At 52.2% G+C, this 16,993-nt stretch overlaps 1 long non-coding RNA gene across 2 annotated transcripts in view; it reads right to left on the bottom strand.

Moving 5' to 3' along the window:
• LOC116282976 (uncharacterized) overlaps positions 1-16,993 on the bottom strand; it is a 56,043-nt gene that overhangs the window by 4,351 nt on the left and 34,699 nt on the right. For both annotated transcript variants that reach the window (XR_012079257.1, XR_012079256.1), the window contains exons 2-4: positions 1,533-1,961; positions 1,113-1,220; positions 4-126 (exon numbers count right to left, since the gene is read on the bottom strand). This is a non-coding gene — a long non-coding RNA (uncharacterized lncRNA). The remainder of the gene's footprint in view (positions 1-3; positions 127-1,112; positions 1,221-1,532; positions 1,962-16,993) is intronic.

Here is a 16,993-nt window from a genome sequence, read left to right on the forward strand (position 1 = left end):
CACGGCGGTCAACGTCTTATTCCATCTCGCCAGGTAGAATGCCCACTCCTCAGTGCTGGCTGATGTCTCTCATCATCTTTCTTCTCCTTCTGCTCCTCCTTTTACATCCCCCAGCTCAAGATCCAACTGCTTAGAGCAAAGAAGAGCAAAAAGAGCAAGGCATTTGAGGTCAGACAGATGGAGGTTCAAACCCCAGGTCTGTATATCCCTGACTGGTTCACCTTAATCCGTCTGAACCTCACCTTTCCTTATCTACAAAATGGGTCCTATCCCCTAGGGTTGCTCTGAGGATTGAGTGACCTTGCCTGTATTACTTAGTAGGCTCTTGATAAATGATGGTTCCCTCCCCGATGGCCTTTCTCAGTGACTCCCTAAGACCCTTAGAGAGAAGGGCTCCTCTGGGCTGGCAGGTGGACAGACGTTGAATACACTCTCTCCCTCCCGTCCTCAACAGGCTATGAGCAGCCTGTGTGCAGAAACGCAGGGTGGAGCCAACCCCCTTCCCCACCCCCAACAATCTGCTTTAACCTTACTATCACGAATGCCTTGTTTATTTCAATATCATCCGTTTTACTTTAACATTCAGGCAGAAAAAAAATTACAAAAACAGATTTAAGAGGAAAAGAAGTATTTCATGAGTAAAACTGTCTGCAGCCGTTTCTTTCTCAGGAAAAAGTGGCTGTGATTCTGGCATGAGAGAGGGAAATGCAACAGCTTCACTTCACTGCAGCTGCCAGAAAAAAAGTGCATTTCAGAGTGGAACAGAACCTCCAAATTAAACAGTACGTCTCCCAGCCAGGCACTTCCTGTGCCGAATTCAGCTTGGCAGGTGACACCCCAGCTCCAGCAGGGATCCAGCCCTGACATGAGCAACTACCAGGCTCTCTGTTCCTGCCTGCCTCCGGCACGGGGGAACCAGCCCTGCCAGGCTCTGGCAAACCACTGACCACCGGGCTGAGAGCTTTAAGAGTGGCAGGAGACAGCTGGAAAAGTGGTGGATATACCTGGCCAGTGGCCAAGGGGACAAGACCCCTCCCTGTTCCACAATACTCAGGGACCAGCATGTTCCCCTCCTCAGGCAGTTTGGCATAAAGATCAGATCCAGAACTCACCGCGCCAACAAAAGTTCAGAACATCTGCAGCTTGCTTTCCCACCTTCAAAGGTGTCGTTCTGGAGGGCTGTTCTGGATGGAATCCAAGGGTCAAACTCCAGAAGGGCTCTGTCCCCCAAAGAAACCCCCGCCAAAAAAAGAAGAGCTGAAAAAGCAGAAAATAGCACATGACCTTCAAATATGTACAACAGAAACTGCCCAGGGCAGAGAGCAGGCTGCGCCAGGATGGTTGGCTCTCCTCCCTTGACTTAAACCCCATACCTCTGTTAATGTAGCCAGCCCACTGACACACTGAATTTCCTGGCCCGTGAACTTCTAAATCCCTTTCTCATGGGCTGCTGCTTCTCTCTATAAATTTTTCCTGTAGTCAAGGTGGGCCTCAGCATTTCTCCCTGTGACATTTCCTCATGCTAAATTCACCTTGTCACTCCAGCCTATGGAGAGCTTTCTGGATCCTGATCATGCAATTTGAGCCTTTTCTCTGACTGTTTCCCCTGTTGCAGCAGCTCCCACTGCTACAGGTCTGCACTCTTTACATCTTCTTCCGTGTCCTTGGCATATATTGGTCAGAACGGGGTAGAAGGCAGAGCCCCACAGCTGCGTCTAAAGACCTTCACAGACTGTCCCGGTTCCACTTATAGGAACGTTCCATGGTCATTGTACAGCCCAATGGGAGCTCCCTCTGTGCCCTCACAGCCATCCATGGTGTTCTCAAGGGACCTGAGAGATGCTACGCAGTGTCTTGGAAGGCAGCATGATGTGGCAGACAGTCAGGCAGATCCAGGCTTGCATCCCAGCTCCGCGGGTCTTGGGAAAGTCACTTAACTTCCTGGAGATTTAGTTTCTCGTCTGCAAAATAAAGACGGTCACGTCTAGTGTGCACGCTTCTGAAGATGAAGTAAAACCAGGTATGCGAAGCATCTGACAAACAGTAGGTGCTCAGGAAATCAATTCCTCTCCGCCACACACCAGCTCATGTCCTTCATCCACCGGTTGTTAAGCTGTCGAGCATCTGAAAGAGGTACCTGGTCTCACTGCCCTCTTTTCTGAGTGTCACAGATTTCACCACCCATGCAAGTCCCTTTTGCGATCAGCCAAAACCCTAGCTCTTTTGTATGTGAACTCCTCTCACAACTGTCTTCCCTTCCCGGTTCTGTGCAGTTTTTTGAATAAAATAGTACCAGTGGTAACAGCAGCCTAATCCTTTCCATCCTGGAGTGAAATTTAAAGTATCTCTATTTTGCCTACGAGGAAACTGAGGTTCAGAGAGGTTAAGGAAACCTTCCAAGATCACACAGCAGGAAAGTGTGAAAGCTAAGTAGGGCCCTGTCTGATCCTAAACACTAGGCAATAGTTCCTAAGTGCCGCCTAAAGGGGACTGTCTCTGACCCTACTATATTTGTCTTTTGGGCCTCGGCCCAAAGTCCACTTTGTTGAGCACCTCGTGGGTCCTGACACTCTCATCCCTAGGGATGGTCGCTCCTTACCCCCACCTTCCAGAAGCTCTGCTCCCACCTCTTTCCCTTAAAAAGGGACTGGGCTGAGGCACAGCCCCCACTGCTTCCTGAAGGCCAGATTCAGTGGGTTCCTCGCCTTCACCCCAGAGGCTGATCTCCACACACACATTCTAAGCTCCTGAGGGTCTGACCCCTGGACCCTCGACTCAGCTGAAGCATGAAGCCAGCCTGGATCTTCTACCCAGCCTCGCATCAAAGTCCAGTCACCTGCTGCCAGACACTGATGACTGTGAACGGACATCTGCCCCCTGAGCCCCCAGTGGCCAGGATCCCCACCTGCCCAAGGCCTGTCCTCCTAGCCACATGCCCCGAATATCCAGATGCTGCATCCAGCCACCCAGCACGAACGTCCTCCAGCACTGACCACACGCCTTCACCTATCTCCTGACTCCTCCCCTCTCCAGGGGTCAGACCAAGCCACAGGTTGAGGAAATTCACTAAGCCTGGGGCCCAGGTCCACCCAAGAGGGACAGAGGGAGTGGGCCCAGCAAGCTGCACGACTGCAGCTCAGTCCATGGCCACCAAAGAGATAGCTCAGAAAAGGATTCCTGAAATGACACGGGAAGCCACCGGGGGCTCTGCTGCAAACCCTTGACAACACCCGGCAGGATGCCTAGAACCTGAAGCCTCTATCAGAGAACCAGCCTCGGGGCCTCAGAGGACAGAGCTTCGCAGCTAGCCCACCGTCCTCCCAAACACGTTCATCCTCACCATCAAAACACAGCCCCTCCACCGTCACGCCCCCACAGCACGTGCTCTACAAGCCCATCCGCACCAACCCTTCCCAAGCCCACCACACCCTCCCGACATGGACAGAGCCCCCCCATGCTTCCACTAAGTATTAATTATGCACCTGCTACCAGCCAGGCCCTCTTCCACGTGGGGCACGTCAGTGGCCCAACCAGACCAAGGCCCCGCCTCCTGTGAGGGCTTTCATTCTAACCGGGGTACCACCAGTAAAAGACCAACTCAGATTAGTAAGTTATTCAGTGCACTGGAAGGTGATCTAGGAGGAAGAAAAATTAGAACAAGAGAAGGGGAAGTGGAGTGCTTGGGAGGGGCAGGTAGCAACTTTAAGCAGGTGGTCAGGGCCTAGTCATGACAGTGACATTGACGTGCCCAACAACCACGTACGTCTGGCCAGCAGCTCCCGGGCTGGACAGCACGGTCCTAGACATTTTCCCATTAATTCCTACCTTCAGTGAGAGTCTCCCTTTCACCAACAGCTGGAAAACCTTTGTAAGCTACCACATGCCGTGGACCTGAGTCACGCGACAGGAAGGTTGATGAAAGTCACCAGGTCAGTGGGAATGATCAGGTAACCTCACGGCCTCTTTCAGTTAATATGTGTTTTCCTCCTTCCTCCAGATCTTTCCCAAACCAACTGTCTTTGCCTGATCTTCTCCACTTCCCTTCTTGATACCCTGAAATGTGCTTTTCCATCCTCAGAACTCCTTCAAAACTGCTCCTGAAAAGGTAAGCAACATTCTCTTTCTTAAAAAGTAACCTCCCCTCTCTCCTTGCTTTCCATACTTTACCTGCACTTTGGTGAGGTCACGCCCACTGGTCCACAGGTGGCACTTTATGATTAACAGCATTTTCAGGGAAAAAAAAGTGACACTTAAGGAAACTCTTGAAAGAGATGCTAAAGTTATTCATTTGTTCATTCATCCAATTAATATTTATAGAACACACAATGCTACCGCGTGCCAGTGCTCTAATAGTGGGGATACAGACATGAAGAAAACAGCTAAAATTCCTGTCCTCATGGAGTTTTACATGCTGGCAGGGGAGAGAGACGGCGTAACTAAGTAATATACAGAGTGTTCAATGGTGATCAATGTTGTGGAGAATTTTCAAGCAGAGGAGCAAGAAGCAGGGAGGGGTGCAGTTTTAACTAAGGATGGCTTCATGTCCGCGCCCTCACAAATTCTTCCATTAAGCAAAACACACCCACAGATCATTTCCCAAACACATTGACACATACACACACATACACACGCCCCGCTTACTTCAACCTCAGGGAAACACACCCTCAAGGTCACACAGATTGATGACAGTCAGAACCTGCAGGACCCTTAGTGCCCAGAGGGAACTGAAGACCGGAGAGGGGAACCCGCGTGCCTGAGGCCAGCAGCATCAACAAAGGCACCAGCGCTTGAGAACACCCACAGACACACACCCAGACCTGCCCACGCACGGAGACACACCAGTCACACAAAAACGCAAACCCCATTCCCCTCTTCCCGGCAACCAGGTGGGGTGAGGTTTGGAGAGCTTCTGGCAATTTCAGCGTTGCCTGTCCATTCCGCCCTCTCCCACCCACCCCATCCATCCCAGCTGTTCCAGCCATCACCACATCTTCCCCCTGCCATAACCTATGTCCGTGAGTTCTCTGGACAGTGTGTGTATGTGTGTGCATACAGATGCGTCATATGTGAACGTGTACACATGTGGTTTGCAATGGGGAGGACACATTTGTGTGTAAGTCTTCACGCGTAGGGAGTCTGCAGTGTGTGTGCGCACCTGTGTGTGCATGCTCTCAGGAAGACAGAGAAATTTATCATCTAAATCTTGCTTCTCCTGGGGATGAAAGCAAAGCAAAGTTCAGGTTTAAATCACACGACCGCGGGCAGGAGGGGTTCCCTTGCCTTACATGATTATCTGCGGTGTGCAGCAGAACGGGCTGGCAGGCAGGAGGCAGCCAGCAACCCGTCAGCAGGGAGTCATTTGTTGTCTCAGGGCCCCTGGGACCCGCTGGGAGGGAGCAGGAGACCCGGAGTGCAGGTGTGGGGACTGGGGGTGGGGGGCGGCGGGAGAGGTAGGGGGGCCCAGCATCGGCTTGGGCTTCCTGGTGCTGAAGAAAAGCAGAGGGAGAAGAGGCAGGAATCTGCAGGCCAGAGAGAAGCCCAGCTGCTTCTTGGCCTGGAGGGATAAAAGAGGTCCAGGCAAGAGGCAGCACTGGCCCAGTGAAGACCCCGCCCTGCCAACCACTTCCCGCAGGCCAGGAAAACATCCTCAGGGCCCCAGGATGTCCCAGGCTTAGGCAGCTTGAGTTTGACTTACTCTTTTCTCCCTGTGACAGTCACCTCTCCCCCCTCCCCCCGCTCCCCACTCCATCTCTGTCCCTTTCTCTTTTGTTTCTGTGTATTTGTTCTTTGTCTCTCCCTGTCTCTCTGTCTCTGGGATTTGACTTTATCTCATTGTGTCTGACTGTCCGGCCCTCTCTCCAGCTGTCTCTCCTACACTCTTCTTTTCAAGGCCTTCTGTCAGCCCTAACCCCGAGGCTGCCCTCTGATGACCCCTGTCTCCTGTGGCCTTGCTGGTAACACATCCCTCCCAGAGTATGTTATCTCCTCTTAGCCTCTCGTCATTTGGGGGAAGAGGGGCAGACTGGGAGAGTTGGGATTAAAAATACCATTTTAGAAATGAGGAAACTGAGCCCCCAGAAGCTAAAAGCCTTGCCCAAGGCCACGTGGCTGTCATGGGATTAAAAATCCAGGTGTGCTTCCATTGCATGCCCGGCCTCCCGTAACTCCGTATCGCCCAGAAGTGGGAGCAGTTCCTCCAGCATCCTAAACCCTAAAGTGAAAAGGGAACCCAGTGCCACGTGACAGCTCATCCCCAGCTCAACCTCAAACACTACCTTGATTTGCAAAACATCCTAGAAAGCATAACGGCTGAGATGGAAGGCATGGGGACTCTCTGTATGTCCTCCAAGGATGCCCCATCCCAGCCCCACTCTCCCTTTATGTCTAAAATGTCTGCCCATCCCACATCCCCCAGGCCCATCTGGGATAAATGGGCTTCCTACTTCTTAAGTAGGTGCCTCTCAGGGTCTCAGTCTTCCCATCTGTACAATGGGGACAATGGGTCTCTCTCATACCGCTGAGCTAGGCCCCTGCTCCAGCCAACACAGCAGCTCCTTTCCCTCTCCAGGACCCCGATCCCTAAAAGACCTCTTGACTTCAGTCACCAAGAGCCCTCAGACTCCTCTGGAGGATCGCTGTGGTTCTGTGGCCTGAACCGGCTTGGACCACGTGGGCAGCGAGGCAAGAACCCTCAAAGCCATGGGCCCCAAGACAGAGCCACATCTGCAGCAGCAAAGTCCGACAGCCTCCCAAGCCCCCTCCACCGCCTCCAGCCCCCATCGAGAGGCGTCAGCACCAACGACCCGCCAGGGCCGGCCCATTTTCCTTTCTTTTCATTGCCGGCTCCGTGCGCAGTTATAGAACCAGGTCTCCACAGAGTAATTTACTGGCAGAATCTCTCCCAGAATCCAGCTTGAAACCAAGCTGTAAAAACAGCTTCGAGTGTAAATAATTCATGCAGACAATATGACTTTTTTATGTAAATTCGGTGCATTAACCCTCTATTATAATGATGGACGACAGATAGGGACGACGTTGCCTTGGTAAGAGCTAATGGATGGCCGCCATAAATTCACTGCACATTTTATTGTGTTGCTGGAAATTGTGCCTTCAGGCAATGCTGTTTACTTTTATGTAAAACTCTAGGTTCCCTAAATATTACAAATATTTTACATCCAGCTCCTCAGCATTTGGGCTTTGCCCACAAATCAAGCTTTCTCCATGTGAGTTGTAATTAAAGGTTTGTTGTGTTTTTTTTCCTGGGACAATTATCTTCAACTATAAAGAGAAATATTTTTTCCCCTTTAGATGTTCCGTCATTGACTTATTAACAAATCCTTTGAAGAAGGAGGTCGTAAGCGACTCACCGTGGTAGTCGGCGCGAGTGGGTCAGGAGGAGAAGGGGCGCTGTGGGTAACAGGACTTTGGTGGCTGGCTTTTCTGTCTGGCCGCCACTCCGGTTTATTTACACATATGATATTCTGGGTCTTCCTCCCCGCCTCTTCTTTCTATAATTCATGACCACTTTAGCAGGGTAATTCCTCCAGCCACCTTCGCGAGAGATTGTCCCCTTGCAAGCCCCCTGCCCACACTCCTCTGGGGATGGAGACAGCATGGCCTTATGCCTGAGAGGGTCAGAAGTAGCATCTTGGCAGCTGGCTGCCTGGTACACAAGCCAATTCATCCCTTCCTTGGCCCCCATCCGCTCTCATCGCCCAGAGCGCCTTGGACGGAAACTCGGGGTTTCCTGCATTGATTCTGGTTCAATCCAAAGTGTCGGAAAGGCTTTTGGCTCAGTCCTGGCCCAGGCAGAGGTCATGAGGATGCCGTGAGGTCTGGGGAGAGGAAGGCCAAGAACCTCAGAAGCTTCTTAATGAAGGGAGGCAGCAGCTGGAGCAGCAGCCCTCTTTAAAAATAATCCTCACACTTGTTTATTATTGTCATTAATATTAATAGCCACTCTGTTAATATTCATCTAGCTGCATCAGTATCATCCAGGAGCACCTGGGATCTCTAAGCACGCCTAATGGCACGTGGATTCTGCCTCCAGCACCCCCACCTCTCTGCCTGTCCCTCCCCAAGGGCATTAACACCCATCCGCACAGGTTCCAAACCACCCTCCACTCTGATTGGCACCTGCCTTTGGAAACCCAACACCACAAGAGATTTGGAGTCCTTTCTAAGTCCCAGGGGCTTTTCTGGGAGGATGGGACTGCAGGCCAGGGACCCTGAGCATTTCCTGCCTCTCCAAGGAGCACAGGAAGGTTTTGACAAAGGTGGCTGAAGAAAGAAAGATAGTTCATTTCCCCTCAAGGGCTCAATTTCCTGCCGACTCGGGGGAAAAGAAAAAAAAGGACACGGTGGTTAAAAACAAAGATGAGATATCATTTTTCACTGATTAGATTGGCAAAGATAATTATAAGAATAATGGCAACAGCAGCGACCAGCCTGCTTTCTGTCCGCCACCCATAGGCTCAACCCTCCCTCCACGCCTGCTCTTACTGAATCTTCACAGTGACCTCGCCGCGTGCCCTTTATGAGGTTATAAATGTGCAACACCTTCGTGGAAAGCAATTTACAAGGTGTGACGAAATGCAAACCCTGCTTACCCTTTGACCTAGCGATCCCATTTTTAGACATTTTCCGTATGTTATTCGTTGAAAATACTGCTCACTTTCAGTGCATCCTCTTGCTATTCCCTCTCCTTTCCCGTTCCATCCTCTGACCCCGTCTCTTGCCCACTCATCTTTCAACCTGAATGTCACCTCCTCAGAGAAGCCCTCCCTGACTCCCAAGTCTAAGTTACCTTCTCTCATCTTCTCCTCTCTGTACTTTTCCTTCGTACTATGTGTACTTTTTCTTTGTACTGCTTCTCGTGTGCTAATTGGGCAGTTATTTCTGTAAGCGTTTAAGACATAAGCTCATCGCAAAAAAAATCGCTGTCTTCCCAGCTGGCAGAGGCTGGATGTCCTGTCTCCCCACTACAACATAAACTCTGCAAAAGCAATGACTGACCATGTTCTTTTATTCACTATTTCTGTCCCCAGCCTGGCACTGGGCTGGGTTGTAGAATACACTTGATAAACACCTGTGGCCTGAATGAATGAATGAATGAATGAAGACATCAAGATATATGCACATAGATGTTCATTGCAGGGAAGTTTATAAGAGTAAAACAATTGGGAAAACACATATCGCCATCAGCTGGGGACTGGGTAAGTAAAGTGAGGTATATCGATACATACAATGCAGGCATTAAAACTAGGAGGCGGATCTATATGTATTGACATGAATGATGTCCATGACATATTGCTGAGTGGGGGGAAAAAAAACAGGTGACAGAACAGCATGTGTCGTCTGATCTCACTCAGGGTAGGATTGCATACGTGGAATCTATTTGTGTCTATTTATGCACGGAGAGAAGTCTGGAAGGACGTTCACCAAAATGTTATGTGGTTATCTCTGGATGGTGAAATCGGAGGTGATTTTTACATTTTTCTTTGAACTTTTCCATATTGTCTGAATTTTTTGCAATGAGCATATGTATCCTTTTTTATGGAATGATAAAGCTGCTTTCAAAAGAAAAAAAAAAAGGTATAGGTACATTAGGAAAGGATGGAGGCTCCAGCCTAGGCCAGGCAAACACAGCAGATGCTGGGGCCAAAGGGGCCGTGGGGCTGTTGCCCCTCTGGCATGGGCACCCTCCGAGGCCACAGGGCAGAGGCATTTAGCCCCGGAGCCCCATCTTTCTCCAGGCACATCATGCCCGTCCAGAGTGGAGTTTCTAAATACAGATATCTGCATTTGATTCTTCTGACATGCTTTACCGCCTCAGAGCTGTTTTGCAAAATTCATAGCGGTTTTCACAGGCTCCAAGCTTCCTGGGACCAATTCCATTTTGAACAATAGCAGAGTGTCTGCTTGCAGGCGGGGTCGGCCCACCCCAGAGCAGCCTCCCGGCCCCTGTGAGCTGGGACTGTGGGGCTGAGTGTCGAGGCCAAGGCATGAAAATACATGAGCCGGGCTTGTCCTCGTCCTCACCCTCCTCCAGTCGAGCAAAGGGAAGGAGGAAGGCAGGCAGCTGTCCCCTCAACCCTATTTTCTAGGTCCTTCTGTGCCCCAGGAGGGGAGGGGGAAAAACCCTCCCCAACATCCCTCCCTTTCTGCCTGCATCCCCCCCTTCAGGGCTCCGTACCCGAGAACCACCTAAAGCCCTGAGGAGCTAACTGACGTGGCCAAGCCAAGATCACAGGGCAGGATCGTGGCAGGGCAGGGGTAGACACCGGGGCTCCTGCTGCTTGCCCAGAGCATGCCTTCATTTCAAAAGTCTTGGTGCTCCAATCCTTAAAATAAATCCAAGAGGTCCAGCAGCAGAATCATGACCTCAAACTAAAAGCCCCAAAAGACCCCATCACGGGCCTCTCTGTCCTTAGCTCTGCTCTCCCTCAGTCGGGATCCAATACCCAGTACCCAGAGCGATTTCTATCAGATTTACAAAACTCACCAGCTATTCCTCTGGTAAAAGCCTTCTATGGCTCCATATTCTGGGGGGAAAAAAATCTAAGCTCCTTAGCTTGATGCTCAAGGTCTTTTGTGATATGGAATCTGTCCCATTCCAACCACACCCATCCCCAGTCTTCACTGAATTACTTACAATCATCCCAGCTCCCCTCCTCCCCACCCTGCCCCAGTCCGTGCAGCTCCCTCCCCTCTCACCTGGCTAATTTCCACTCACACTTTAGGATCCAGCTCAGGAGTCACCTCCCCTGGGAAGTCTTCCTGGATTCCCCCTACTCCCAGGTGGCTCAGGTGCCTCCTTCAGTTCCCACAGATCCCTGTGCTACTATTCATTCAATTGACAATTTTTTCAACAAATACTTATTGAGCACCTATTATGTGCTGCCCACCCACCCCCACCCCCGTCATGACTTCTACTACACAAGAGTGTGTTTCTGGAAGTTCCTTGAGGGCAGGGACACATTACAAGGGCCCAGCTTTAATCTACTTCATGACGGTATGGCAACAGCCCGGATCATCAGCCCCATCTTACAGATCAGAAAACCAAGGATCCCTTGGCAGGCTTTGGACATGGGCAAGAAGAGGAAAGAAAAGGTTTCCTAAAACACAAACCTGACCTGGCAATTCCCCATGGTCAGTGCCTCCCCCTACTGTCTTCCCCAAACTTTCCACCTACTTACCCACGTACCAGCCCCGGCATGCTCAGGCCTGGGCTCTCTCTCTCCTGTATTCTCCCTAAGCCTTTTATAATTCTTCCCAGACTCCACCATCCCTCCTGCTGCTGGGCTTTTGCACCTGACTTTCCCTCTGCCTATGACAGTCTTCTGTCTTGTTCATCTTGGTCTCTCAAATGCCCCTCACATGGTGAATGTCTGAATAAATGAATTAACAAGTGGCATCTCAAGATGTCTAAACCCATCATCCTCCCTCCAGAGAGAACCCTTTCCTTCTTCCTGCTGCATCCACTGACTCAACCAGCCAATCACTGGAGCCACAAACTGGGCATCACCCCGGCTCTTCCCTCTCCCTCCCCTCACTTTATTATCAAATCAATCTCTGCAGGGTATTGATTTTGACTCAGCCACACCCTCTGACTCGCTCCCCTCCCCTTCTTCCCTATTGGCTCGCTCAGGCTCACTGTCACCAGGTTACCACTCACCCCCAGTCACTGCATCCCTCTCTAGTCCTTCCTCCCTGCAGATGCTAGAGTGATGTTTCTACTGTGACCCCAACCCTCTCCTTCTTTAAGGTCTCACTGGCTCCATGTTGTCCTGCATATGCAGCCCTGGGCTGTCTCCTCCGGCTATGCCTCACCTCTCCTGCAACTCATCTCGGTCTCCGGCCACACTGAAAGGGCCAGACAACTCCACCTCTGCGCTCCCTCAGCCTGGCGTGCTCTTCACCTTCATCTGGCTGATCCCTATTCATCCTCCAAGACTCCACTCAACAATCACCTCCTGCTAGAAGCCTTCCCGTCCCCCTCCCACCCCATCTCCTGTTCAGGGCTAAACGCCATTCCTCCTAGCACCCTGCTTCCTCGTCCTAATGACCTCGATGTCACTGCCAATTTAGGGTTCATCTCCCTACTGCACCGTGAGCTCCTTAACTGCAGGGCATCCAGCGCCCAGGGAATATTTAACATTGTCATTTGGGCAGGATTTTTTCATCATTCCCATCATTCACAGACAAAGAAACTGAGGCACAGAGAGGGGCAGTGACTCTCCCAAGGTCACAGAACCAGCAAGTGGTGCAGCCAGGGCTTGAACCCAGATGTCACTACTCCCAGTGGGCTGTTCTTCCCACTGCATTACAAGTTCATTTCAGAACCACCCTAGCAGGCATCTCACACACACACACACACACACACACACACACACACACACAAACTTCAACCTGTATCGGAATGCACATGAGTATATCCAAACACAGAGACACACACAGCCTTACTAACAGACAGATGCACATACACAGACTGCAGACCCCATATGCATGCCTAAAACATACGAACACTTGTACACGGGTGCCCACTGATACACACATGAACATAAACACACACATTTGTGTACATGTGTACATGCATGCATAACCCACACAGATGCACACAGACACACTGACGTGTACCCAGGCACACATACATAAGTGCATACAGACGTGCACAGACACATACCTCATGCACACTTATACACAGACCCTCAGACCTGCACCTGGGCACACAGAGCTGTACACACACATTCAGAGATGCACACATGTAAAACTGCAATTGTAGGCACTCACGCCCAGACTAGCACGCAGGCACGCACAGACACAGGGATGGCCTCATATACCACTAATGTGCAGTCACATGAGCACGTGCGTGCAAACATACACACACACACACACACACAAGGACACCAGCATATCCACAGAGTCCCGCAAGCAGCAGCACACGCACGGGCCGGCGTGCACAGAAACATGCACGTGCAGACAGGTTAGTGAACAGGGCAGGTCAAAGGGAGCTGTCTGCGAGGGGCGGAGCCTGTCGGAGGTACCTCGGGGCGCTCACGCTTTTGCAGCTCAGGAAGGCAGCTGACATACCAGCCCGGCTGTGATGGTATTTTGCATAAATGCTAATGTATTAATTACCATGTACAGTACACAGAGCTGCCATTTAAAAGAAAAAGTTAAGACTTTTTAATTCAAAAGCCCCATGCAGGGTGGGGGTAGGAGGCCTGCCCTGTGAGGTGGGTGGAAGCAGCCAGGACAGCCGTGTCCACACACACTGTCCCCCAGCGCGGGTCCCCGCCCTTGGGCCTCCAGCCCAGGCTGCCCGGGGTCAGCCAGCCAGCCAGTCCTTGGCCTCAGGGACCCTGGCGCTCTCTGGGACCACGCACGGCACATCTGGAGAGTGCGGAGAGCAGGTGATGCCTGATGGGGGTGGGGGGCACTCTTGGGGAGTGGAAGCTGGAGTCCAAGGGCCATCGGGATTCTTTCCTCCACACGATCCATTCTCTGCATGGGAACCTGAGTAACCTTTTAAACCAGTGCGTGGGATTACGTCCTGCCCCGGCTTTAATCCTTTCAAAGGCTTCCCATCGCTCTTAGAGGAAAGCTCACACTCCTTAAAGAGACTGTCAAGCCCTACATGAGCTGGCTTCTCTCCTGCCTCTCCGGGCCCCCGCTAGTCCCGTGCCAGCTCGTCCTCAGCATCCCCAGGCTGGCTTCTCATCCCTCACTCATGGCCTCTGCTCCCCTGGCACCTGGCCTCTCGTAGCGGCCCCTCCCCTGACTACCCCTGCCCACCCCATCTGAAGAAGCCCTTCTCCCCATTGCCACTCCTTGACATCACCGGGGGTTTTCTGTCTTTGTAGCACATCTCATTGCTGTAACCCTCTTTGCTGATTTTTTGACTTGATACGCTTCGCCTCCCCCACCGCGAAGCGAGCTTTGGAAAGCCAGGGCTTTGCACACCTTGTTGCATCACAATATTGCCTCCAGGGTCTGGCACTTAGTAGATGTTCAGCTAAATGTTCATTACACAAGAGAATGAACTGGGATGAACAAGAAAGGTCCTTTCCTGCCAGCTGCATTCCAGGAGCTAAACTCAAGCAGCAGGACTTTCCACCCACCTGGCAGGACGGCCCGGGCTCCTCTACCTCCCACGGTGTCCTCACGGTCCAGAGCAGGACACTGAGGCCCAGATCAGAAGGCATATCCAGCACGACACAGCTCATGGCATCTGAGAGATAAGTGTCCAGACCTCCTGAGTCCTCCGGCTGTCAGGCAGAAAGACCCTCAAACAAGGCTATTTAAACAGCACGAGGAAGAGAAGCCCAAGCCCCTTACCTTTGCCACTCACTTTCACATCCATTGTCTTACACAGGCCCCATGAGGGAGGCATCATCACCACAATTTCAGAAGAAATTGAGGTCCAGAGACATGGGTGATGCACCCAAAGTCTCACAGCTTGCCAGAGGAGAGTCAGAATTTAAGTCTGTATTTGCTGCCCCATCATGGGCTTCCTCTGCTGAACCACGCACCTTCTCTCTCCCTGAGCCCTCGGGGATGCTCCTGGCAGCTGGAGCACGGCAATGAAAGGCCCCAAACATCCTCCCAGAGGCAGGAAGGTCCTGCCAGGCAAGTGAAGGGGGAACCTGGGGCCAGGCTGGCTCACTCCCCAAAAATAGGGTGGAGTCGTCAACCCCACCCTCACCTTCACTCTCACAGTCACCCTGCTGCCGGCTCCCGCCAGTCTAGACGCTACATCTCTACAAAACCTGTCCTCTTCTCCCCATGCTCGCTGCCCTGCCCGAATCAAGGCAGCATCCAGCAACTCTCACCTGTACTCTTCCAGTCTGACAGCTTCCAGTCTGGATGCTCAGATCCGCCCTCCACCCAGCAGCCAAAGTGACCGTCCCTGAACACAAATTCTATTTCCCTTCCCAAGAACTTCTCCACTTCCCACGCCACCTCTCCCTATTACCGCCCTCAGCTGTTTGTAAATGTGCCTCAGTGTTAAGAGCCCACACTACCTGAGTTCAGATCCTGGCTCTGCCACTTACTAGCTTTGTGGCCTTGAGCAAGTCACCTAATCTCTCTGGGCTTCAATCACCTAATCTGTAAAATGGGAACAGTAAGAGTCTCCCCCTCCCCTCCCCTCCTCAGGGTTGTCGTAAGAATTAAATGAGTTAAAACATGCAAAGCACCAAAAACAGTGCCTGGAATCTGAAAAACAGTAGGTAAGAGTGTGTTGTTTTTAACAACTGTTTCTTGCAATTATTTGATGTGTCTTTCTCCCACATGAAATTATACATTCCATGAAGAGGGGGGTTAGACTAGGATGGCTGTTGAGATGCCCCTTTGCCCACAACTTGCGTCCGTCTCTGCCTGCGGCCTTTGTTCTGCTTTCTCCTGTGCTGGCTGGGTGTTGGCCCTCGAGGGAGGAGGAGGGCATGCCCTCAGCAGGAAATGCTGTCAGCATCAGCGTTCCAGTCCTGATGGAAATGACAGGCGGCAGCCAGAGAGGACCGCTCCCCGCGGAGAGCCGGGTAGGGACCGTCCCCTCCAGAGCCCCAAGTTCCCTGGGAGCCCCCACGGGGCCAATGCTCCCTTTGTCCAGAAGGTCAGGAGCAGCTGGCCAGCTGTGGGGGAGTTCCGCTGCCCTGCTGCAGCCCGCGGCCCAGATGTGCGTGTTTGCACAGCCAAGTTCAGGCTCAGAGGGAGCCTTGTTGAACATCATGAAAGGGGGCTTGTGAGGAGGCAGACGGCCTCCGCACCCCGTCCTGCCCGCCTCCAAGACAGCAACCAGGAATGCGGCCCGCAGGAAGGCCTTCCTACCAGGCCTGCCAAGTGCCCTTCTCCCGCCCAAGGAGTCAGGGCTGCTGGCACAAGTGGGTTTAACTTGCCAGCTGCAGGTTGCACGTCTGGGTTCTGGTCCTTCCTCAGTTTCCTCTTATGGGAGGTAGGGAGAGGCCCCAACCTCTCCCTCCACTTGGGGAGTGATAAGGAGGATGGGAAGCTTCCCGACTCAGCCAGAAAGAATTTTTACCTTGGTGAACCTCAGTTTATCCATCTGTAAATGGGGGTGATAGCTAGCTACTGCCTCCTAGGGTTGTCCTAGGGACAAAATGACATCATGGGAAGGAAGGATGGAGCATATGCTAACACTGTGCTGTGCTCTCTCACCTTCTCTGTTTGCCAAAACAGGGACTCTGAGGTTGCCTGCATCGATGGTGGGGGCTTCCTCATCACACTGTCCCAGAAGAAAAGCTGCTGCCAGAGGCTTCACGTTAGGCACGGTGCCATGCAGCTGGGCAGCCTGTACATCGGTCACAATACTTCACTTCCAGGTAGAAGAGTCTCTGTCCCCTACATAGTACCTGGGCACAGCTGGTCTCCTGCCACAAGTGGTACCTGCACACCATGGCACATAGATGTCCAGGTACAGTCCATCCTTGGGCCGCGTCTAGCCCCGGACAGAGCCAGTCCCTGGGCTCCACTGGTTTGCAGGGTAGCGCTATCCTCGAACATAGTTCATCGCTATGCAGTGCTCGTCCCTGAACACAGCTAGTTTCTGGGCATCGTTGGTCAGCCTAGGCACTGTCCGTCCCTCGGCACTTTCAGCAGCCAGTCAGTGGACTTGGCCCCCTGAGTAAAGTCAGTCTTAGACCTTGGGACAAAGTAGACCCCTGACACAGTCCACTGAGAGACCCCCCCCAACTCTCGATGAACACGCATAGACCCATCCTCCCCAGTCTTTGTGGCCCCAGTCCCTCCTCAGAGGACCTGGAGAACCAGGACCCACAGAGGAAACTGGAAGTATCCTCTGGGGTCCCAAGAGCCCCGGCATGGCCTGCTTCACACCAGGTGGCGGTGGCAGCACCAGAGACTGAAGAGGAGCGAGCTGGGCCTGGAGAATGAGGGAACTAGTCCTCTGGAGCAGAGTTTGCCTTCAGTGCTGGGGAGGAGGGTTGCAAAACAGGGTAGAAACGGCCCGGCC

The sequence above is a fragment of the Vicugna pacos genome, chromosome 13, assembly GCF_048564905.1.
Source record: "Vicugna pacos chromosome 13, VicPac4, whole genome shotgun sequence".
NCBI classification, from domain to species: domain Eukaryota; kingdom Metazoa; phylum Chordata; class Mammalia; order Artiodactyla; family Camelidae; genus Vicugna; species Vicugna pacos.